We start from the raw sequence: 26016 nt of genomic DNA, 5'->3' as shown, positions 1-26016 counted from the left end.
AGTAATCACAAACAAACTTCGTCTCATCGTTTGTGATTCCACAATAACTTGTTTCGCTAGTCGATTAAGTTTATTGTGAGGTGATAGATAATACTAGGCTGTTCTTCGGGAATATAAGTCTGGTTTATCAATTGGTTCCTGTTCACCTTGATTTATCATAGGACGGAACAAAAACTCGTAGGTATTTCTGTGGGAGACGGGTTTATCTATTACCTTAGACTTTTCTGTGTGATACAGATTTGTTTATCAAAGTCTCCGACTTTGGGTCGTAGCAACTCTTAGTTGTGGGTGAGATCAGCTAAGGGAATCAAGTGCGTAGTATCCTGCTGGGATCATAAACTTAAGGAGCGCAACTGTACCTTGAATCAGTGTGAGATTGATTGGGGTTCAACTACAGTCCAGACCGAAGTTAGTTTGTAGTAGGCTAGTGTCTGTAACAGCTTAATACAGTGTGGTGTTCAATCTGGACTAGGTCCCGGGGTTTTTCTGCATTTGCGGTTTCCTTGTTAACAAAACTTCTGGTGTCTGTGTTATTTTTTTTCCGCATTATATTTTGTTATATAATTGAAATATCACAGGTTGTGCGTTTGAACCGATCAATTGTGAAATCTAACCTTTGGTTGTTGATTGGAAATTGATTTATCCTTGGATATTGGTCTTTGGTACCATCCAAGTTTATATCTCTTATATGCAATCGGTCTCGCAGAATTCTATTTGCTGATTGCAGATTGAATTAGAGATTGAGATAATTAACTCCTTGATATATCTTTCTTAAGATTGAGTCTGACTGTCTAGTTGATTCTCTTGAAAGTATATTAGAGTTAGTCCATACATATTGCTAATCGAAATATTGGGCGTGGTTGTTAGACCCCCGCTTTTTCAGTTTAGACTATGCAATCAATACTATGAATCACAAAGAAATGTATTGATGCCGATCTACGCAGCTAATCAATCCAATCTATCAAAAGATAAACCGATTATAGTTGGATCCCCAGCCGATCAAGTTTTGTGCACACCAAAGATTATGAACTCAAATAAGAAATCTTCTTTGTCTTCAAATCTTCTTAGATCTTCAATAAACACCTGCATACAAACAACTTGAATCTCTTATGATCAATCACACACAGAACGGAGTCTGTTAACGATGGATTATCACAAGACGTCTTTAGATCTACAAACAGTCTAAAGATCCCCGTCAATACTTCGATCTAGTTTGAGTGAATCTTATATCAGAAGAGAAGATTCTCAAGCATAAACAAACTAGGTGCAATCAAAGTTCAACAACCGTTAGTCAATCAAATCAATCGAAAACTAATAATAAACTGCAATTATCTAGTTTCCCACCAATGATACTCGTAGAGCTTCTCAATCCCAAAGAAGTCTTTAAAGCGCGCGGTCGTAAGAGATTTCGCATAATTAGGTTACTTTCCTCTCTGAATAGACGGCTCCACCAGTAACAACACAACTAGGTAGTTTTGCTGGCTCTGAGGATTAATTTTCTCGAAATGCAAACTTCAATATTTATAGACCAAGGAAGTTTAGACACCAAGGAATTTCCAAAACCGAATATTCTCAAAGATATGCAATAAAGCCAAAATCGGTTTTCATAATTCCTGGAAATGCACTGTCCAAATATTGACCGAAATCTCAGTAGAGAATCTCCAATTAGTAAGTGCACATTACCAATTTTTATTTTCTAAAGATATGCATTTAATTGCTGGAATTAAAAGCATATAAAACTAAAAACCTTAATTAAAAGATTCTCAATTTATTTCGATTCGGGATTCTCCTTTAGTTATTAAGGAATATCTTTGAACAATAAAAGATAAGAATTACTGCACATGTTCAAAGTATGTCGTCATCTTTACTTTGTAAATCCTTTTTCATATTTACAATCTTGGAACCGACTTGCCACACTTCCAAACAAGTTTAGAATTGGTTCATCTGACTTCCAAGAACTATGTGATTGATTATCCTATCAAATCACCATTAATGGGTTTCACAGTTCTACCAAAACACAAAGCTTCGGTTCTACCTCCATGTGGGTACTAGGATCGGTCACACTAGTTTTCCAAAACTTGGTTGTACTAGGATCGGTTACCACATTATTATGGCATTTACTTGTGATTAGTTGCACAAGTCATAGGATCGGTTACCAATTACTAAGACTTGTTGTACCTCTTACAAGGATCGATTCCACATACTTGTAATCGGTTGCACCTCTTACTAGGATCGGTTACCCAATGTCTAGAGTTGGTCATACCAATTACAAAATATCGATCATACCATCTCAGGTGATTTATTAAGATCGGTTTTACTAATAAAAGTCATACCAATACAAAATTCAGGCATTGTGAATAGTTTTACCAAGATACATAAACAAGTTATCAGCGGTTATACTAAACACACATATTAGTAATCCAAAGATTTGCAATGAATAACAATACCAATAAGCCTAGCAATTTCCCTTTCGATTCACAAAACAAGTTTATGAATTGTACTTCCTTTAAACAAATGTAAAAAATTGTTTCCTAGGAAGAAATCTTCACCCATACCCATACATTATCACAATAGCATTCATGCGATTATGTCGATGTCTTATATACGAAGTTCAAAAGATAGACGTTATACTTCGTATTGTAATTCCTTAATACTATGTCTAACTAGAGTATAATCATTCACAGCTTCGCAGTTATGTTTTCAATATGCACGACTTGAAAGATACGTTAGGAATGAAACAATTCAAGTCAAATATTACTAACCTCGAGAGAAAGGATGATGTCATCGTTGTAGCTCTTTACTTCTTCACATTCTTCAAGTGTTCGAGTAATACTTGTAAGTCTCATATCCTAGTAACTTTCTAGCTAACCTATCAGAAGTTGACTCTAATAAATAATCAAGTGACTCTTTAAATGAGTTTTGGTTCACTAAAATATGACAACAAAACTTGACATACCAACTCTTGGTGGGTTCAACCGAGCTATGCTCTAATAAATTGTGTTACTCATGGAATTGTTCAATTGTTTATATTCTCGTAGAAGTATACAAGACACAATTAAAGCAAAATCGGATTGATTTCAAAAGAATAACTTCATGAACATTTTAGCCACGACTTGCAAAGATTGCATTCCTTAATATATAAATATATTTATTGTTAGAGCATTGCTCGGTCAAACTCGCAAGCGTTGCTATCTCAAGCTTGTTGTCGAGTTTAGTTGCCAAAACTATAATTCTTGATTTCTAGTCTACTTATAGCCAAGTCTCGGATTAGGATATAAAGTGTAGTTGAGCATTAGACTTCACGGTGTTCATCGATTGAAGAAGAAGAATTACTAAGTGGATCTTGTGGAACTTCATCAACAAAAGGTATGTGGATACTTGAACTCATCTATCACTCAAAAGTCTATCTACTTTATCTTCTATTTGAGACAAAAGTCGTATAGCTATATAGACTTCAGTTATACACATTTGATATTTCGAGCAGAGTTTAACTCGCTTACATATTTCTCGAAATATGTGTTGGTAAGCTTTCGCTTTAACCAAGTTCATCTTATATTATTGACGAAAGTCAAAAGATGATCATGTGAAAATCGCCTTGATTTATCAAAAGATGGAACAAAAATCATATGTATATATATGGGAGACAGATTTATCTATACAATAGACTTTTCTGTGTGAGACAGATTGGTTTATCAAGTCTTCGACTTTGGGTCGTAGATACTCTTAGTTGTGGGTGAGATCATCTAAGGGAATCAAGTGCATAGAGTCCTGCTGGGATTCAGAGGTGTAAGGAACACAACTGTACCTTGATCAGTGTGAGATTGGTTAGGGCTCAACTACATTCCAGTCTGAAGTTAACTTGGAGTAGGCTAGTGTCTGTAGCAGCTTAATACAGTGTGGTGTTCAAATATGGACTAGGTCCCGGGGTTTTTCTGCATTTGCGGTTTCCTCGTTAAAAAAATTTCTGGTGTCTGTGTTATTTCTTTTCCGCATTATATTTGTTTACATAATTGAAATATCACAGGTTATGCGTAAGTTCAATCAATTATGAATCCAACCTTTGGTCGTTGATTAAATTGATTGACACTTGGACATTGTTTTTTGATACCGTCCAAGTTATTTCTTATATTCAATCGGGCTCGCAAATTCCTATTTGTTTGATTGCGGATTGAGTTGAAAAATAGAGATATAACTCTTTGATATACTTTTCTTAAGATTGAGTTTGACTGTCTAGTTGATTCTCTTAAAAGTATATTGGAGTTAGTCCATACAAATTGCTAAGAAAAATATTGGGTGTGGTTGTTAGACCCCCGCTTTTTCAATTGGTATCAGAGAAGGCAAACACGTTTAAGACCTCACAAGTCTGTTTTTATAGCGATATGACTCTATGGACAGAAGTGTTATCTCTATAAACGTACCGCCAGTCTTCGATGGCTCGAATTACTTATGGTGGAAAATTGTTATGCGTGCCTTTATTCAAGCGCGTGATTTTCAATTATGGGTTTATGTTGTTAATGACTATTTTCCTCCGGTTGTTATAGTAGTCGATGTAATTGTTCCGATGGATATCAGTGATTATGATGTTGTCGATATTCTTGTTGCAAAGCAACATTCTGACGGATTTAATGCAATCATCCATGCCATTACCCCAGATCTTCAGCACCACGTGACTATGTGAACCCGGTCTAAAAATGCGTGGGATATCTTAGAAACTGTATTTGAAGGGAATACCTGAGAAAAAGAAGCTAGGATTCAATACCTAAATTCTGATTGGGAAAACCTTCGTATGGCAGATGATTCGTTTGATGAGTTTAATCACAAAGTGTCTGAAATTGTTAACGCATCTTTTGCGTTGGGTATTCCTGAAAAGGACATTGTGATGAAAATTCTCAGATCATTGCCGTCTAGATACGATTCTAAGAAACATGCCATCGTTGCAGGAAATAACCTTGATACGCTTTCCAGAAATACTCTTGTTGGAAAGTTAAAATTACTTGATCTTGATCAGAACACAGTCAGAAAATCTGCGTTAAATGCTGTGACCAACACAAGCGAATCTTCTAACTTGTCTTGGGCTGATGAATGTTGTTCCAATCATGTTGATTTTGATAAATCACTGATTACACAAAATATCAAGGATATTGTAAGAAAAAGCAAAAGATGTGAGAAACGTTTTTCTCTGGTTAATGCTTCAGATGATTCAATACAAGAAAAATCATCCCAGGTTGTCAATATCTTGCATACTTTCGATGGTTGCAATGAACTTTCAGCTCTCGTAGTAGAAACTTCCTCCTACTCGAATTCTGATTCCAATTTTGAGTCTGACACTGAGATTTTTGAGTTCTTGGATAAGTGTGAAGAAATTCACCAAGAAAATCTCCAACTAAAGGCTTCATCGGAGAAACTTGAATCATCACTTCAGGTGAAAAATCTTGAGATAGATTGTCTTAATGATGAATTCAGCAGGACCTATCTCTGAAGGAAAAAAAGATTAATACTCTTAAGTGTGACCTGCAAAGGTTGTCTGGAAGTTCTGACAAAATCTCAGCAATGTTATTCGGTCAGAAGTCTTTTGGAAACACAAATGGTTTAGGGTTCAAAAGCAAAATCATGAGCACAGTCAAATCATTTGTTCCAGCCGGATTTGGAAAGATTGATGATGAATGTTGTGATAAACAGGATGCAAATAAGCAAGACGATAAATCTTCCTTGATTTGTTCGTTTTGTGGAAATGCAAATCATGTTCAGAGTAAGTGTTGGAAATTCAAGAGGAACAACAAAAGGATTTCCAAACTTCAAAATGACATGCAAAGAATGAATCTGGCCTTGGATAATCAACAAGGTACTCCTGAAGACAAGAAGAAATCCAAAAGAATCAGATTCAGACGAGGTAAGAAGTCTGTTATATACAACAAACCTTGATAAGTCACTATGTGATAAAAGATGTGAGCATTCGGATCACTCCGTCACTATCTAATACTAGTGACGTCTGCATCCTCATCTTTAACTTGAGAAAAGAGGATTGCATCAAGGTTGCTCAAGTTTTGTATAATTGTTAATTTCTTATTTTATGTTTGTTAAGAAAATATCTTCTTGTTAAAATAGATAATGGATCATGAACAGTAAAATACTTGTTCAAAGTTATTTTAGGGTATGGCTGTCCATAGGTCTATTTATATTCATTTGTGATCAAAATGCCCTTCACTTCTCTTATCTTTGAAAGATACAGTTTCATGGCTCCCGTAACTAGAGGTACCACAAAAAGGGATGCAGTTGAAGCAGTTAATGTTTATCTTTGTGAAGGAATCATTTCCTCAAGGAATAAGAAGGAGAGATCTATAATTGATAAAGAAGGTTCTTCCTCTAACTTCCTCTTGTATGTTTGTCATTTTGATAATAACTTTAGAGGAATGGTGAAGGATTTAAAATCAACAAAAGAAATGATTTAAAATCTCAAATCATTTTATCTTTAGAAAAGATAGCTCGCTATGAACACATGTTGTCTCTAACAAAGAACACCTTGTGTGGACTAAAAAGAGAACTTAGTGAGATAACTTATATTTCTGAAGATTTGGAGGAATTGAACGATCCCATAATCAATAGTTTTTTCAATAATGAGAAGTAATTCTCTATAGATGCTCTGAGAAAGCTCTACGATGTCTAGGAAACTTCTTATGAGAATTTATTCTTGTGTTTTAAGAAGGATAACTAGGGTTTGGAATAACAATTATTGTGAGTACACATAGCTATTGCCAATGATTTTCGTCTTGCAATGTTTTTAGATTTATTTATTTAAATTCTAGAGTTTATTTGGAAGATGATTTTGCAGTATTAATTTTTATGGTTTCATATATTTCAACTTATTATGGGATATGTGTGTTTGCGTCCGTGAACTATGATTGTCCCATATATAACAAAAGTTAAGCCTATTATGTCATTATGCAAATATTGATGAAGATAGGATGAACTTTTTCTTGCAAAGATTAAGTCTATAATATGTCTTTATGCAAATATTGATGAAAAATAGAATGAATCTTTGAATATTCCGCAGTATTGGTCTTTCCCTGATCCACTTATATGTGAAAGTACTATGTGGCTCCGTAAGTTCTCTTATGTTGAGCATTTCCGATTAAATTAATCATGGGTTCTCTTGTGGTTAATTTAATTGAGTATTTTGGATACAAATTCATGTTTCATGTGATTTGTTAATGTCCAAAGAAATCCTTCTTTTCTTGAGAAAGTAAGGCCGCTCTTGTTGTTCTTTTGGGAATGACATTTTATGGGGGAGAGTTCTTAATTGAACTTTTGCTTAATTGCCAAATCTTTGTGAGGAGTGCGTCTGTGGAATATTGTATGAATTTTCTTGTATCTTTATAAACTCCTTGATGAATATACTAGTTTCGACTATGTGAAATCATCGAAACAAAGCTGATATGTTCTTTTTTGGTCATGAAGTATCTCTATGGAAATTTCATTAGGATCCCACTAGTTTTCGTACCCTTGCCAAATTTTTTTGACAAAAAGGGGGAGAATTAATGTGTAGTTCATACTACAAATGCATATGGTTTACGGATCATTATGTAAGGGGGAGTGGTTTTCATGTGAGATGAAGTATTGACTAAGGGGGAGTGATACTATCACCATAGTATTGTTGTCAAAGTTGTGATACAATTGGACTTTGATGATATGTAATAATACTATGACACTGTATAAAAATGATTGAGATCTGCTGTTTTCTCATTGTTATAGCTACGGATCTTCAACAACTATGATGCTGAGTTGAACACATTCAGAATCACTTGAGTACTTGGAAGTGACGAAAATTTCGAGTAATGTTGAAGAACCAAGGAAATCGAGCATTTGGATTGAGAGCTACAGAGTTTATTTTGTATTCCATATGTATTGATAGTTTTGTCACTAAAATTGACAAAGGGGGAGATTATTAGAGCATTTCTCGGTCGAACTCGCAAGCGTTGCTATCTCAAGCTTGTTGCCAAGTTTAGTTGCCAAAACTATAAGTCTTGATTTCTAGTCTACTTATAGCTAAGTCTCGGATTAGGATAGAAAGTGTAGATGAGCATTATACTTCACGATGTTCATCGATTGAAGACGAAAAACTACTAAGGGGAGCTTGTAGAACTTCATCAACAAAAGATATGTGGAGACTTGAACTCATCTATCACTCAAAAGTTTATCTACTCTATCTCCTATTTGATACAAAAGTCGTATAACTATATAGACTTCCATTATATACATTTGATATTTCGAGCCGATTTTAACTCGCTTACATATTTCTCGAAATATGTGTTAGTAAGCATTCGCTTTAACCAAGTTCATCTTATATTCTTGACGAAAGTCAAAAGATGATCATGTGAAAATCTCCTTGTAACATCTTACATGATTTGTGTGAGACCGTCATTTGATGTAGACTCGGAATGTTTCGTATTGATCATTCAATCACTTCAAAATTGCTTTGAATCTAATAGTTTGTGTGACACAACTATTATCGTCTTCTAAGAATGTTTCAATGGTTGAAATTGGAGTTTAGAACACTTAACCATAATTGGATTTAAGCACAGTATGCGTACTTGCATATGTGTTGGTCCAAGACCGGTATACGGTATGCATGCACGTATGCATACTGGCGAGGTCAGGTAAAGTCCGGGAGCTAGAGTATGTGTACATGTACGCGTACTGGCGAAGTCAGTTGAAGTCCGGGAACTATAGTATGCGTAGCCGTACGCGCACTGGAATCAACTGAAGTTTGGAAGTGTACGACAGTATGCGTACCCGTTTGCATACTGGCGAACACAGTCCAAGTCCGGCTACTTAGGTATACATACCCGTTTGCATACTTGAGTGGGTTATGTTCTAAAATCGGTTTGTTCATGAACTAATAAATTTATATATTAAGGAATACAATCTTTTGCAAACCGTGGCTATAATGTTCATGAATTGATTCGAGTGAATCAAAATCTATTTTGCTTCAATTGTCTTTTGTATACTTCTATGAGAATATAAACAATTGAGCAACTCTAGAACTAGTTTCATTTTAGTCATTTGAACTAGTTATGGTTAAGATGAATAAGTTTGATATGAAAGTGTTCATATGGCTAACTTCGGTTAACTATTGTTGAGCCAACAAAGGTGCAGACGTTTAGGTACGGTTACTCATATATAAATGAACACTTTTCATTTGTGTGTAACAAGATAAGTTCGATCTAACGGTTGAAAGATATTAGCTTGAGTCTAATCAGGTTTTCATCTAACGGTGAATACTGAATGCTTTGTTACCAAGGTAACATTGATAGCAAACCCTGATTTGAAGACTATATAAGGAAGAACTCTAGAAACTAGGAAACCTAATCCCCACACCTCATGTGTGATACTAGTTGCGACTAGAGTCGATTCTCCTTTAACCTTAGCTTAGGTTTTTCCAAAACCCTGTAGGTTAACGACTTGAAGACTTCATTGGGATTGTGAAGCCAGACCCAACTATTTTCTCTGTAGTTGCGTGTTTTGATCTTGTTGTTTGCTATCGTGATTTAGTACTATCTTCTCTAAGATTTGCTCGAGATTTAATCTCCGATAGGCAAAATAAAAAGTAGTCACAAACATCTTCGTCTCATCGTTTGTGATTCCACAATATCTTGTTTCGCTACCATACGATTAAGATTATTGTGAGGTGATTGATATTTCTAGGTTGCTCTTCGGGAATATAAGTCTGGTGTATCAATTGGTTCATGTTCACCTTGATTTATCAAAACACGGAACAAAAATCATAGGCATATCTGTGGGAGACAGATTTATCTATACAATAGACTTTTCTATGTGAGACAGATTGGTTTATCAAGTCTTCGACTTTGGGTCGTAGCAACTCTTATATTTGTGGGTGAGATTAGCTAAGAGAATCAAATGCGCAGAGTCCTGCTGGGATTCAGAGGCGTAAGGAACGTGACTGTACCTTGATCAGCGTGAGATTGGTTAGGGCTCAACTACATTCCAGTCTGAGGTTAACTTGGAGCAGGCAAGTGTCTGTAGCGGCTTAATGCAGTGTGGTTTTCAAATCTGGACTAGGTCCCTCGATTTTTCTGCATTTTCGGTTTCCTCGTTAACAAAATTTCTGGTGTCTGTGTTATTTCTTTTCCGCATTATATTTGTTTATATAATTGAAATATCACAGGTTGTGCGTAAGTTCAATCAATTGTGAATCCAACCTTTGGCTGTTGATTAAATTGATTGACACTTGGATATTGGTTTTTGATACATCCAAATTATTTTTTGAATTCAATCGGGCTCGCAAATTCCTATTTGTTTGATTGCGGATTGAATTGAGAAATAAAGATATAACTCTTTGATATACTTTTCGTAAGATTGAGTTTGACTGTCTAGTTGATTATCTTGAAAGTATTATTGAGTTAGTCCATACAGATTGCTAAGCGAAATATTGGGTGTGGTTGTTAGACCCCCGCTTTTTCATTTGTTCATGAGTATTAAATCATACTTAACCGATTTTAGAACATAACTACATAAGTTTGGAAATGGGTACGCAAACTTAAGTTCTGGACTTAATCCTTTCCGACAGTTCGCAAACGGGTACGCATACTTTCGTTCCGGACTTGATCTTTTCCGACAGTTCCAAACGAGTATGCATACTGTCGTTCCAGATCAACTTCAGGTGAAACAGTTTGCAAACGGGTGCGTAAACTTAGTTCTTGGACTTTCACAGTTAAAACCATTCAAATACGGGTATGCATACTTGGTTCCCGGACCTGAATTATTCTTTCAACAGTTTGCATACGGGTATGCATACTGTGATATATCCAGACAATGGTCAATTGTTCTAAACTCCCATTTCAATCATTGAAACATTCTTAGAAGACGAAAATAGTTGTCTCACACAAACAATTAGCTTATAATCAATTTTCAAGTGATCGACTGATCAATACGAAACATTCCGACTCTGCATCAAATGACTGTCTCACACAAATTATGTAAGATGTTTTAAGGCGATTTTCACATGATCATATTTTGACTTTCGTCAAGAATAATGATGAAAATATTTAAAGCAAAAAGCTTTCCAACACATATTTCGAGAAAGATATAAGCGAGTTAAACTCTGCTCTAAATATCAAATGTGTATAATGTTAAATTCTATACAGATATACGACTTAGTCTCAATAAGAGATAGAATATAAATAGACTTCTGAGTGATGACGAGTTTAAGTCTCCACATACCTTTTGTTGAGGAAGTTCCTCCAAGCTCCCCTCAGTAGATCTTCGTCTTCAATCGATGAACGTCATGAAGTCTAAAGCTCAACTACACATTCTATCCTAATACGAGACTTAGCTATAAGTAGCCTAGAAATCAAGACTTATAGTTTTGACAACTAAACTTGACAAACAAGCTTGAGATAGCAACGCTTGCGAGTTCGACTGAGCAGTGCTCTAACAATCTCCCCCTTTGTCAATTTTAGTGACAAAACTATCAATACATATGGATTACAAAATAAATAAACTTTGTAGATTCTCATCCAAATGCTTGATTTCCTTAGTTCTTCAACATTCCTTGAATTCTTCGCTGCTCCAAGTACTCCAGTGATTCAGAACGTGTTCAACTCAGCATCATAGTTGTTGAAGATCCGTAGCTATAACAATACAATAACAGTTGTTCTCAAATATTGTTATATAGTGTCATAGTATTATTACACATCATTAGAATTCAATTGTATCACAACTTTGACAATAATACTACGGTGATATGTATCACTCCCCCTTAGTCAATACTTCATCTCACAATGAAAATCACTCCCCCTTACATAATGATTCGTAAACCATATGTATGTAGTGTGAACTACAAAATAATTCTCCCCCTTTTTGTCAATATAAATTGTCAAAGGTACGAAAACTAGCGGGATCATAATGAAATTCTCAAAGAGATTATTCATGACTTAAAGAGAACACATCAACTTTGTTTCGATGATTTCACATAGTCGAAACTTAGTGTATTCATCAAGGAGTTTATAAAGATACAAGAAAACTCCTACAATATTCCACAGCCGCACTCCCCACAATGATTTGGCAGTAAAGCACAAGTTCAATTAAGAACTCTCCCCCATAAAATGTCATTCCCGAAAGAAAAACAAAAGCGACCTTACTTTTACGAGAAAAGAAGGATTTCTTTGGACATTAATAAATCACATGAAACGGTAATTTGTATCCAGTGAACTCGGTTAAATTAACCACAAAGGAAACTTAATAATTAATTTAATCGGAAATGCTCAATATAAGAAAACTTACGGAGCCATACAGTACTTTCACATAGAAGTGGATCAGGGAAAGATCAATACTGCGGAATACACAAAAGTTCATTCTATCTTTTATCAATATTTGCATAATGACATAATAGGCTTAACTTTTGACATATATGGGACAATCATAGTTCACGGCCATAAACACACATATCCCATAAAAAAATTACAATATATAAAACCAATAAATATTAATACTGCAAAATCATCTTCCAAATAACTTAGAATTTAAATAAATAAATCTAAAAACATTGCAAGATGAAAATCGTTGGCAAAAGCTATGTGTAATCACAATATACACTATTTCAAACCCTAGTTATCCTTCTTAAAAACACAAGAATAAATTCCCATAAGAAGTTTCCTAGACATTGTAGAGCTTTCTCAGAGCATCTACTGAGAACTCCTTCTCATTGAAGAACCCATTGATTATGGGATCATTTAATTCCTCCAAATCTTCAGAAATATTAGTTAACTCACTAAGTTCTCTTTTCAGTTCCCACAAGGTGTTCTTTGTTAGAGATAACATTTGTTCATAGTGAGCTATCTTTTCCAAGGAGAACATGATTTGAGATTTTAAATCATTTCTTTTGCTGATGCACTCCTTCACCATAGCCCTAAAGTTATTATCATTTTGACAAAAAGATAAAAAAAAAACAGTTAGAGGATGAACCTTTTTTATCATTTGAGCACTTCTCATTTTTCTTCCTTGAATATTGAATTCCTTCACACAGATACACATTAACTGCTTCTACTGCATCCCTTTTGTGGTACCTCTGGTTACAGGAGCCATGATACTGTATCTTTCAAAGACGAGATTGAAGGATATTTTGATCATAAATAAATATAAATAGAGCACCGGATAAGTAAACCTTAAACAAAAACTTTGAAAAAATCTTCACGGTTCACGATCCTATTTTTGATAAGAAAATATTTAATTGCAAATTTTAACTTAAATAATCTTAAACTGCCGAGGGTAAGAAATTAATTCACTATACAAGACTTGAGCAACCTTGATGCAATCCTCATATTCTCAAGTTAATAATGAGGATGCAAACATCACTATAATTAGATAGTGATGGAGTGAGCAAAATGCTCATATCTTGTGTCACATGGTGATTTATGAAGGTTTGTTGTATAAAGAGACTTCTTACCTCGTCTGACTATGGTTCTCTTAGACTTCTTCTTGTCTTCAGGAGTTCCCTGTTGGTTACCCATAACCGGATTCATCATTTGCATGTCATTCTGAAGTTTTGCAATTCGTTTGTTGTTCCTCTTGTATTTCCAACACTTACTTTGAACATGATTTGCATTTCCACAAAACAAACACTTCAAAGATGAGTTTTCGTTTTGTAGATTTAACTCATGTTTATCACAACTTTTAACATGCAATATTCCAGAACTGGCCGGAACAAAAGAATTATTTGTGCTCACAGTCTTGCTTTTCTACCCTAAACCATTTGTGTTTCCAAAATATTTCTGACCAAATAACATTGCTGAAATCTTGTTAGAGCTTCCAGACAACCTTTGCAGGTCACACTTAACATTGAACGCGGATGTTCTGACTGTGTTCTGATCATGATCAAGAACTCTTAACTTTCCAATGAGTGAGTTTCTGGAAACTGTATAAAGGTTATTTCCTTCAACGATGGCATGTTTCTTAGAATCGTATCTTGATGGTAACGATCTGAGAATTTTCATCATAATTTCCATTTCAGGAATAGTCTTACCCAATGCAAAAGATGCATTAACAATTTCAGGCACTTTGTGATTAAACTCATCAAATGAATCTTCATCAGCCATACGAAGGTTTTACTAATCAGAATTTAGGTTTTGAAGCCTAGCTTCATTTTCAGAGGTATTATCTTCAAATACGGTTTCTAAGATATCCCAAGTATGTTTAGACTTAGTGCATGTGGTCACATGGTGCTGAAGATATGGGGTGACGACATGGATTATCGCATTTAAACCGTCACAATTTTGCTTTGCAACGAGGATCTCGCCAGGTTCATAGGAACCAATATCCTTTGGAGCAGTAACACCATTTAAAGACACCATTAGAGGATCATAGCCATTAACTACACGGACCCATGATTGAAAATCACGTGCTTGGAGAAAGACACGCATAACAATTTTCCACCATAAGTAATTCGAGCCATCGAAGACTGGCTTATGTCCATAGAGTCATATTGCTACAAACACAGACTTATGAGGTTTTAGTGTGTTTTCCTTCTCTGATACCAACTGAAAAACGGGGGTCCAACAACCACACCCAATATTTCGTTAGGCAATCTGTATGGACTAACTCCAATTTAATTCTAATGGAATCAACTAGACTATCTGATTCAATCAAGAAAATATATCAAAGAGTTATATCTCTATTTCTCAATGTAATCAGCAAATCGAACAGATAGAATCCGTGAGCCTGATTATTATGAGAAACAACTTGAACGGTACCAAAGACCAATGTTCAAGTGTCAATCAATTTCAATCAACAACCAAAGTTTGGATTTACCAATTGATTGAACTACGCACAACCTGTGATATTTCAATTATATAAACAAATATAATGCGAAAAAGAAATAACACAGACACCAGAAATTTTGTTAACGAGGAAACCGCAAATGCAGAAAAACTCCGGGACCTAGTCCAGTTTTGAATACCACACTATATTAAGCCGCTACAGACTCTAGCCTACTACAAGTTAACTTCGGACTGGAATGTAGTTGAGCCTTAACCAATATCACACTGATTAAGGTACAATCGCGTTCCTTACGCATCTGAATCCCAGCAGGACTCTACGCACTTGATTCCATTAGCTGATCTCAGCCACAACTAAGAGTTGATACGATCCAAAGTCGAAGACTTGATAAACAAATCTGTCTCCACAAAAAAGTCTATTCTAATAGATAAATTTGTCCCCCACAGAAATACCTACAAATTTTTATTTCGTCTTTTGATAACTCAAGGTGAATAGGAACCAATTGATAATCCGGTCTTATATTCCCGAAGAACATCCTAGAATCACCTCACAATAACTTAACTATATGGTAGTGGAACAAGTTATTATGGAATCACAAAGAATGAGACAAAGAGTTTTGTGATTACTTTTTATATATTACCCATCGGAGATAAATCTCGAGCAAATCTTAGAGAAGATAATACTCAATATGATAGAACAAGTAAGATCTGAACATGTTGTTAGAACACTGCTCGGTCGAACTCGCATGCGTTTCTATCTCAAGCATGTTTGTCAATATTAGTGATCAAAACTATATGTCTTGATTTCTAGTTTACTTATGACTATGTCTCGGTCTAGGATAGTTAAGTGCAGTTGAGCTCCAGACTCCATGGCGATCATCTTACGAAGACGAAGAACTACTCGAGGAATAAGTGGAACTTCATCCGACAAAAAGGTATGTGGAGACTCGAACTTATCTGTCACTCAAAAGTCCATTCTATCTCCTACTCTTGAGACAAAGTCGTATAAGTATGATAGTTTTCATACATACACATTTGCTATTTCGAGCCGAGTTTACTCGCGTATCTTTTTCTCGAAATATGTGTTGGTGAGCTTTTTCTTTAACCATTTTCATCTTTACCCGTGACAAAATTCATGATGACGTTTCAATCTTGAAAATAGCTTTGATGACGATAGTCGTGAATAACGATTGTTATAACATTTTAGAAGAATGTTTCAATGATTGAAATGTAGAATTGAGATTACCAACTACGGACATAAGCATATATAGTGTGTTCGCACATTAATGTATAAGTACATGTGCCGGAAACCAAGTGCGTGCATTTGTGTGCATGCGGTATTGGTGAAAGAGACGGGTTGATTACGCGTACCCGTACGCGTACCTGCGGAAGTTTTCGAACCAAAAATTTCTGCTGAGTTTGTAAGTTTGCAAACTAGTAAACCAGTCGTCTTAGGTACACATACCCGTACGCGTACCCACAAAAGTTTTCGAGAAAATTTCTGCTGAGTTTGTAAACTTAAATCCGGTAGCTAAGGTACATACCTATACGCGTACCCAAGCTGGTTATTTCTCAAATCGGTAGTTCATGAGCTTAAAACAATAAATTATAAGGAATGCAATCTTTGAAAACCGTGGCCATATTGTTCATGAACTGATTCAAGTGAATCAAACCAATTTTGTTTCAGTTGTATCTATGAATAACGACTTAAGCAATTCAACAACTCTTGAACTAGTTCTTATGAGTCATTTGAACTAGTTATGAGAAAGATGAATACGGTTAATATGAAAGTGCTCATATGGCTAACCATTGGTTAACTATTTGTGAACCAACTAAGTGTACATGTTTAGGTACGGTTACTCAAACCTAAATGAATATATTTCATTTGTTTGTGACAAGCTAAGTTTCGATCTAACGGTTGAAAGATATTTGCTTGGTTGAATCAGGTTTTTTATCTAATGGTGAATATTTAATGCTTTGTTACCAAGGTAACTTGGATTGCAAACCCTGAATTTGAAAACTATATAAAGGAGACATCTAGAAATTGGAAAAACTAATCCCCACACCTTCTGTGTGATACTAGTTATTTTTCTAGAGTTGATTCTCCTTTAACCTTAGGTTTCTTCCCGAGACCCTGTAGGTTAACGACTGAAAGACTTCATTGGGACTGTGAAGCCGGACGAAACTACTTTCTTGTAGTTGAGCGATATGATCTTGCCATTTTCTATCGTACGAGTTCAATTGAATAATTGACTTGAGATTATATCTCCGATAGGGAAAGATAAAAAGAAATCACAAACATCTTCGTCTCATCGTTTGTGATTCCGCAACATCTTGTTTCGCTACCATAAGATTAATATTGTTGTGAGGTGATTGATAATACTAGGTTGTTCTTCTGGAATATAAGTCTGGTTTATCAATTAGTTCCTGTTCACCTTGATTTATCAAAAGACGGAACAAAAACTCTTGGGTATTTCTGTCGGAGACAGATTTATTCAATCCTATAGACTTTTCTGTGTGAGACAGATTTGTCTATCAAGTCTTCGACTTTGGGTCGTAGCATCTCTTGGTTGTGGGTGAGATCATCTAAGGGAATCAAGTGCGTAGTATCCTACTGGGATCACCTTGAATCAGTGTGAGATTGATTAGGGTTCAACTACAGTCCAGACCGAAGTTAGTTTGTAGTAGGCTAGTGTCTGTAGCGGCTTAATACAGTGTGGTGTTCAATCTGGATTAGGTCCCGGGGGTTTTCTGCATTTGCGGTTTCCTCGTTAACAAAATTTCTGGTGTCTGTGTTATTTATATTCTGCATTATATTTTGTTATATAATTGAAATATCACAGGTTGTGCGTTAAGATCAATCAATTAGAATATCCAACCTTTGGTTATTGATTTACATTGATTGACACTTGGATATTGGTCTTTGCTACCATCCAAGTTTATCTCTCTAGTATTTGATAAAGACTCGCAGATTTCCATTTGCTTGAGTAAAGATCAAATCGAGAGATTGAGATATTAACTCATTGGTATACTTTTTATTAAGATTGAGTCTGATTTTCTAATTGATTCTCTTAAAAGTATATTAGAGTTAGTCCATACAGATTTCTAATTGAAATATTGGGTGTGGTTGTTATACCCCCGCTTTTTCACATGCAACTACAGAGAAAATAGTTGGGTCTGGCTTCAGAATCCCAATGAAATCTTTAAGTCGTTAACCTATAATGGTTTTAGTAAAAACCTAGGTTAAAGGAGAATCGACTCTTGTCGCAACTAGTATCACACATGAGGTGTGGGGATTAGGTTTCCCAGTTGCTAGAGTTCTCCCTTATATAGTCTTCAAATCAGGGTTTGATAATTTTGGAACAAAGCAATCAATATTTACCGTTAGATGAAACCCGATTCAAGGTTCAAGCTAATATTTTTCCGCCGTTATATGGAATTAGCTTGTTACACACAAATGAAATATACCTTCATTTAGATATGGGTAATCGTACCTAAACGTGTATATTGAGTTTGCTCAATAACAGTTAAACCAAAGTTAGCCATATGAATACTTTTGTATTTACCATTTTCATCTTAACACTTCTAGATCAAACTAATATAATTGTGTTACTCATGGAGTTTTTCAATTGTTTATATTCTCATAGAAGTATACAAGACACAATTGATACAAAATCAGATTGATTCAAAAGAATCAGTTCATGAACATTTTAGACACGGTTTGCAAAGATTGCATACCTTAATAATATAAATGTATTTGTTCATGAGTATGAAATTATAATTAACTGATTTTAGAACTTAACCACATAAGTTTGCAAACGGGTACGCAAACTTAAGTTCCGGACCTAATCCTTTCCGACAGTTCGCAAACGGGTATGCATATTGTCGTTCCGGACTTGATCTTTTCCGACAGTTCGCAAACGGGCATGCATACTGTCGTTCTGGATCAACTTCAGGTGAAACAGTTTGCAAACAGGTGCGCAAACTTAGTTCCCGGACTTCCATAGTTAAAACCGTTCGCATACGGGTATGCATACTTGGTTCCCGAAACCTGAATTATTCTTACAATAGTTTGCATACGAGTATGCATACTAAGCTATATCCAGACAATGGTCAATTGTTATAAACTCCTATTTCAATCATTGAAATATTCTTAGAAGACGACAATAGCTGTCTCACACAAACTATTAGCTTATAAGCAATTTTCAAGTGACCGAATGATCTATACGAAACATTCCGAGTCTACATCAAATGACTATCTCACACAAATCATTTAAGATGTTACAAAACGATTTTCACATGATCATCTTTTGACTTTCGTCAAGAATAATGATGAACGTAGTTAAAGCAAAAAGCTTTCCAACACATATTTCGAGATAGAATGAGCGAGTTAAACTCAGCTCGAAATATCAAATGCGTATAATGTTAAAGTCTATATAGCTATACGACTTAGTCTCAATAAGAGATATAATAGAAATAGACTTATGAGTGATTGATAATTTCAAGTCTCCACATACGTTTTGTTGATGAAGTTCCACAAGTTACCTTTAGTAGTTCTTCATATTCATTCGATGAACGTCGTGAAGTCTAAAGCTCAACTACACTTTCTATCCTAACCCGAGACTTAGCTATAAGTAGACTAGAAATCAAGACTTATAGTTTTGGCAACTAAACTTGACAAACAAGCTTGAGATAGCAACGCTTGTTAGAGCACTGCTCGGCCAATCTCGCAAGCGTTGTTATCTCAAGCTTGTTTGTCAAGTTTAGTTGCCAAAACTATAAGTCTTGATTTTTAGTCTACTTATAGCTAAGTCTCGGATTAGAATAGAAAGTGTAGTTGATCTTTAGACTTCACGGCGTTCATCGAATGGAGACGAAGAACTACTCAAGGGAACTTGGGGAACTTCATCAACAAAAGGTATGTGGAGACTTGAACTCATATATCATTCAAAAGTCTATCTACTCTATCTCCTATTTGATACAAAAAGTCGTATTGCTATATAGACTTCAATTATACAAATTTGGTATTTCGAGCCGAGTTTATCTCGCTTATCTATTTCTCGAAATGTGTGTTGGTAAGCTTTCGCTTTAACCAAGTTCACCTTTAATCTTGACGAAAGTCAAAAGATGATCATGTGAAAATCGCCTTGTAACATCTTACATGATTTGTGTGAGACAGTCATTTGATGTAGACTCGGAATGTTTCGTATTGATCATTCGATCACTTGAAAATTGCTTTGAAGCTAATAGTTTGTGTGAGACAGGTATGATCGTCATCCAAGAATGTTTCAATGATTGAAATGAGGTTTCAAAACACATAACCATGATTGGATATAAACATAGTGTGTGCATTCACATTTGTGTAAAGTCCAAAATCCGTGAACCTTGGTATGCGTACCCGTACGCATACTGGCTGGTTATGGAAGTCCGGGAACCAAGTATGCGTACTCGTACGCATACTGGCGGAAGTTCACGGAAAATTAAATGGTATGCGTACCCTACGCGTACTGGCATAACCAAACTCAGTCCGGTTACTTAGGTATGCGTACCCGTTTGCATACTTAAGTAGGTTATGTTCTAAAATCCGTTTGTTCATGAACTAATACATTTATATAATAAGGAATGCAATCTTTTGCAAACCGTGGCTATAGTGTTCATGAAATGATTCGAGTGAATCAAATCAATTTTGCTTCAATTGTGTCTTGTATACTTCTATGAAAATATAAACAATTGAACAACTCTCGAACTAGTTTCATTTGAGTCATTTGAACTAGTTATGATAAAGATGAATAAGGTTGATATGAAAGTGCTCATATGGCTAACCATTGGTTAAATATTGTTAAACCAACTATGTGTACACATTTTGGTACGGTTACCTTTATCTAAATGAAGGTACATTTCATTTGTGTATAACAAAATAAGTTCGATCTAACGGTTGAAAGATATTAGCTTGAATCTAATCAGGTTTTCATCTAACGATGAATATTGAATGCTTTGTTACAAAGGTAACATTGATTGCAAACCCTGATTTGGAGACTATATAAAGGAGAACTCTAGCGACTGGGAAACCTAATCCCCACATCTCCTGTGTGATACTAGTTGCGACTAGAGTCGATTCTCCTTTAACCTTAGGTTTTTCATGAAACCCTGTAGGTTAACGACTTAAAGACTTCATTGGGATTGTGAAGCCAGACCCAACTATTTTCTCTGTAGTTGTTGTTCTGATCTTGTTGTTTTCTATCGTGATTGAGTACTATCTTCTTTAAGATTTGCTCGAGATTTATTCTCCGATAGGCAAGATTGAAAAGTAGTCACAAACATCTTCGTGTCATCGTTTGTGATTCCACAATATCTTGTTTCGTTAATCGATTAAGATCATTGTGAGGTGATTGATAATACTAGGTGTTCTTCGGGAATATAAGTCTGGTTTATCAATTGGTTCTTGTTCACCTTGATTTATCAAAACACTGAACAAAACTCATAGGTTTATCTGTGGGAGACAGATTTATCAATAGAATAGACTTTTATGTGTGATACAAATTTGTTTATCAAGTCTTCGACTTTGGATCGTAGCAACTCTTAGTTGTGGGTGAGATCAGGTAACAGAATCAAGTGCGTAGAGTCCTGCTGGGATTCAGAGACGTAAGGAGTGCAATTGTACCTTGATCAGTGTGAGATTGATTAGGGCTCAACTATATTCCAGTATGAAGTTAAATTGGAGTAGGCTAGTGTCTGTAGCGTCTTAATACAGTGTGGTGTTCAAATCTGGACTAGGTCCCGGGGTTTTTCTGCATTTGCGGTTTCCTCGTTAAAGAAACTTCTGGTGCATGTGTTATTTCTTTTCCGCATTATATTTTGTTATATAATAGAAATATCACAGGTTTTGCGTTGAATCGATCAATTCGTAAATCCAACCTTTGGTTGTTGATTGAAATTGATCCTTGAACATTGGTCTTTGGTACCGTTCAAGTTATTTCTCTTATATTCAATCGGTCTTGCAAATTCCTATTTGTTTGATTGCAGATTGAATTGAGAAATTCAGATACAACTCTTGGATATACTTTTCTTGAGATTGAGTCTGATTGTTTAGTTGATTCTCTCGAAAGTATATTGGAGTTTGTCCATACAGATTGCTAAGCGAAATATTGGGTGTGGTTGTTAGACCCCCGCTTTTTCATATATATTTCCAGAGATATGTTTTGATTGCTGGTAAAACAAAACATATTCATTTCGAAAATCTAAAAAAAAAAAAAAATCTCTACTATTTAGGTTTGAGATCTCATCTTAAGTATCAAGGAATATCTTCGAACAATTAAGAGATAAGATTTCAGCAAATGTTCAAATTACTCACTATGTCGATATCTTGAACTTTCCTATTTTGTAAACCCAATTTCCAAATCACAAAACCATAAAGTGTATGTGACTTGTAGAACTCGGTTTTGCATTTTTTTAGGCCGGTTATACCATGATATGTAAAGAAAGTAGGATCGTTTCTACCTTGCCTCATAATATATCTAGGCAGGGATCGGTTCCACCTTGACTTCCAACATAAGCTATAGGATCGGTTCCAACTTGATTTCGGTCCATACTTGAGATCTTCAATGAAAACCGAGATCACTAATCCTTTTGATTTCTTGTCGACTATGAAACAAGTTCGTACATATACTTCCTTAAACTCATGTAATTAAACACATTTTTTTAGGTATGAAATCAGACCTATGTTCGCTACACAATTTAGTAATGAGTTACATGCAATTACGAAGTTCAAAAGATAAGCATTATACTTCGTAATTCAATATACCAATATAAAACACTTATCACTATTGATATGTTGTTCCGTGACACTTTAATCACAATATGATGATCAAGTCTATTATATTAGAGTTTCATATATATAACCTCGCATGTTATATTTTCAATTAGAAATGACTTGAAAGCTTACGATATAGAAATTGAAACAAGTTAAGTCATGTATTACTAACCTTGAGTGGAAAGATGATGCTATCATTGTTGTCGATACGCCTTCGGGATCTTCAGGTCTTTAAAGTAATACTTGCATGCCTCAACATTTCTAGACTTCCTAGTCTACCCTAACAAAGTTGACTCTAGTTTAAAAAGCGGGGGTCTAACAACCACACCCAATATTTCGTTAGGCAATCTGTATGGACTAACTCCAATATAATTCCAAGAAAATCAACTAGACAGTCAGACTCAATTAAGGAAAATATATCCAAGAGTTATATCTCAATTTCTCAAATCAATCTGCAATCGAACAGATAGAAATATGTGAGCCAGATCAATATGAGAAATAACTTGGATGGTACCAAAGACCAATATCCAAGCGTCAATCAATTTCAATCAACAACCAAAGGTTGGATTTACCAATTGATTGAACTACGCACAACTTGTGATATTTGAATTATATAAAAATATAATGCGGAAAATAAATAACACTACAGACACCATGAATTTTGTTAACGAGAAAACCACAAATGCAGAAAAACCCCGAGACCTAGTCCAGATTTGAACACCACACTGTATTAAGCCGCTACAGATTCTAGCCTACTAAAAGTTAACTTCAGAATGGAATGTAGTTGAGCCCTAACAAATCTCACACTGATTAAGGTGCAGTCGCGTTCCTTACGCCTCTGAATCCCAGCAGGACTCTACGCACTTGATTCCCTTAGCTGATATCACCCACAACTAAGAGTTGCTACGACTCAAAGTCGAAGACTTGATAAACAAATCTGTCTCCCACAAAAAAATCTATTCTGATAGATAAATATGTCTCCCACAGAAATACCTACGAAATTTGTTCCGTTTTTTGATAAATCAAGGTGAATAGGAACCAGTTGATAATCCGGTCTTATATTCCCGAAGAACAGCCTAGAAATATCAATCACATCACAATAACTTTCCTTTATGGTAGCAGAACACGTAACTACAGAGAAAATAGTTGGGTTTGGCTTCAGAATCCCAATGAAGTCTTCAAGTCGTTAACCTATAATGGTTTTAGGAAAAACCTAGGTTAAAGGAGAATCAACTCTAGTCGCAACTAATATCACACTTGAGGTGTGGGTATTAGGTTTTCCAGTTGATAGAGTTCTCTCTTATATAGTCTTCAAATCAGGGTTTGATAACTTTGAGACAAAGCAATCAATATTCACTGTTAGATGAAAACCTGATTTAAGATTCAAGCTAAGTTTGCTTAAAACCAAAGCAATATCTCTCCACCGTTAGATGGTCTTAGCTTGTTACACGCGAATGAAATATACCTTTATTTAGATATGGGTAACCGTACGTAAACGTGTATATTGAGTTGGCTCAATAATAGTTAACCGAAGTTAGCCACATGAACACTTTTGTATTAACCATGTTCATCTTAACACTTCCAGATCAAATGATAATCAAATGAATCTAATTGTATTACTCATAGAGTTGTTCAATTGTTTATATTCTCATAGAAGTATACAAGACACAACTGAAGCAAAATCGGATTGATTCAAAAGAATCAGTTCATCAACATTTTAGCCACGGTTTTCAAAGATTGCGTTCTTATGTTGATGGTGGTTTTTAGTATATGGCGAAAACTGTAAAAGTTTCCTACCTGACCCAGCATTAGAAGTAGTAGACTTTGATATATCTATATTCCGCAAGGAATTTGAAGAATATATCAGAATCTGATGAGTGCTTATGTCTCTCTTCATATTATATTGAAACTCAAGCTCCTAGATGAATTGTTCACTAGTATAGAGCCTAATGAGTATTTAAGCTCCTAGTTGCATTACTCACTAATGTCGGAGCCTGCCGAGTATTCATTCTATGCTATGTTCCCAGCCGAACTCTTGACATTGGCATGACATGACAATTAGTGTCCACTCGCAACAGAGTAGAATTTCCTGAAGTATCAAGATTAAGGTATGCATGAAAATACTCAATCAAAAGACGCCCTAACTGCTCTCTAAGAATAAAAGAATTTTGTGTTAACACACAGAATTTATTAAATTTGTTCAATTATGTGATAGCTCACAAGATTCAAATTTTGTCCTAATTAATTTGCAAAAATTAGGTTTTCTGGGCCCTGCGTAATATCTCGAACCTTATTGGTCGAGACCAAACCTAGGTAAGCTACGAAATTAATCCGCCATGGATCTAGTAGGAGCAAAGTCCTACCAGAAATCAGAAAACAAGAAATAAAGAGGAGTCGCGACGAATAGGAACAGCAAAAAGAGGAGGCGTGGCCGCGCCACTTGGCCAACCGATTTGCCTCAGCAGGCGCCACCTTTGGCCGGCCACGCTCAATGTTGCTACTTGCCGGCCCCTTTCTCATCGACCAATCGGATCGCTCTAAACCCGCCATACGCACTTTTAAATAAAGTTTGAAATTGGTTGGTTGATGCACCTAATTCCTTAAGGAATCTAATCTAGACTACCCATGTCAGCCTCAAAAAACGATCACGGCCGTAAGATTTAGCCAATCAATTCAACAAGATTAGCCTCTTCCCAGCAGAATTAGGAAACCTCCATAATATCCAGCGGCGGGCCCACTAGCATCCCTGCCGATCGGAATCCCTTTAATTCACCCGCAACACCCCTGATCGTTAGCGAGAACCAGGGTGATCGCGTTGTTGAAAGAAATCTCAAACAAGCTAAGACTGACCATAACGGTCTCAAATTCATTACATCCGCCCAACTTAGCTAGCTTAGTTGGACGGTCTAGATCTTCATTCGAATGATCAAAAAGATACTGGCGTGTTCACCGGCGACCCAGCTCCATCCCTGGTCTATCGACCTGACCACGGCAAACCAAGAGTGCATCAAATCGTTTGATCGAACTAGGGTGAACACGTTGTTTCGGAAACCCTAAAGTTGCGTTGCGGCAGCATGCTACTGTCGCAAATCGATCACAACCATCCATCTTCGCCAGCCAGATTGAATAGCTTAGATCAAATTTTAGGCGGCCCAATAGATGTCAGCATGCTCATCGGCAGCTCGCCTTTGCGTTTGGCCAATTGGCCCGCTCAAATTAGCGCCCAGTGCTTTCAATCGATTAGCTAAAATATGATTGGCCACACGGCTTCTAAACCCTAATTTGAATCAACGGCAGTAAGAAACTTCCGAAAATCATCTCGTCCATCCAACTTCGCTAGCCTAGTCGGATGGTCTAGATTTATTTTCAGGAGACCGACAGGGTGATGCCGCGATTACCGGCCATCCCTACTTCACA

The sequence above is a fragment of the Papaver somniferum genome, chromosome 9 (assembly GCF_003573695.1).
Source record: "Papaver somniferum cultivar HN1 chromosome 9, ASM357369v1, whole genome shotgun sequence".
Classification (NCBI taxonomy): Eukaryota; Viridiplantae; Streptophyta; class Magnoliopsida; order Ranunculales; family Papaveraceae; genus Papaver; species Papaver somniferum.
This window is presented reverse-complemented; position numbering follows the sequence as displayed.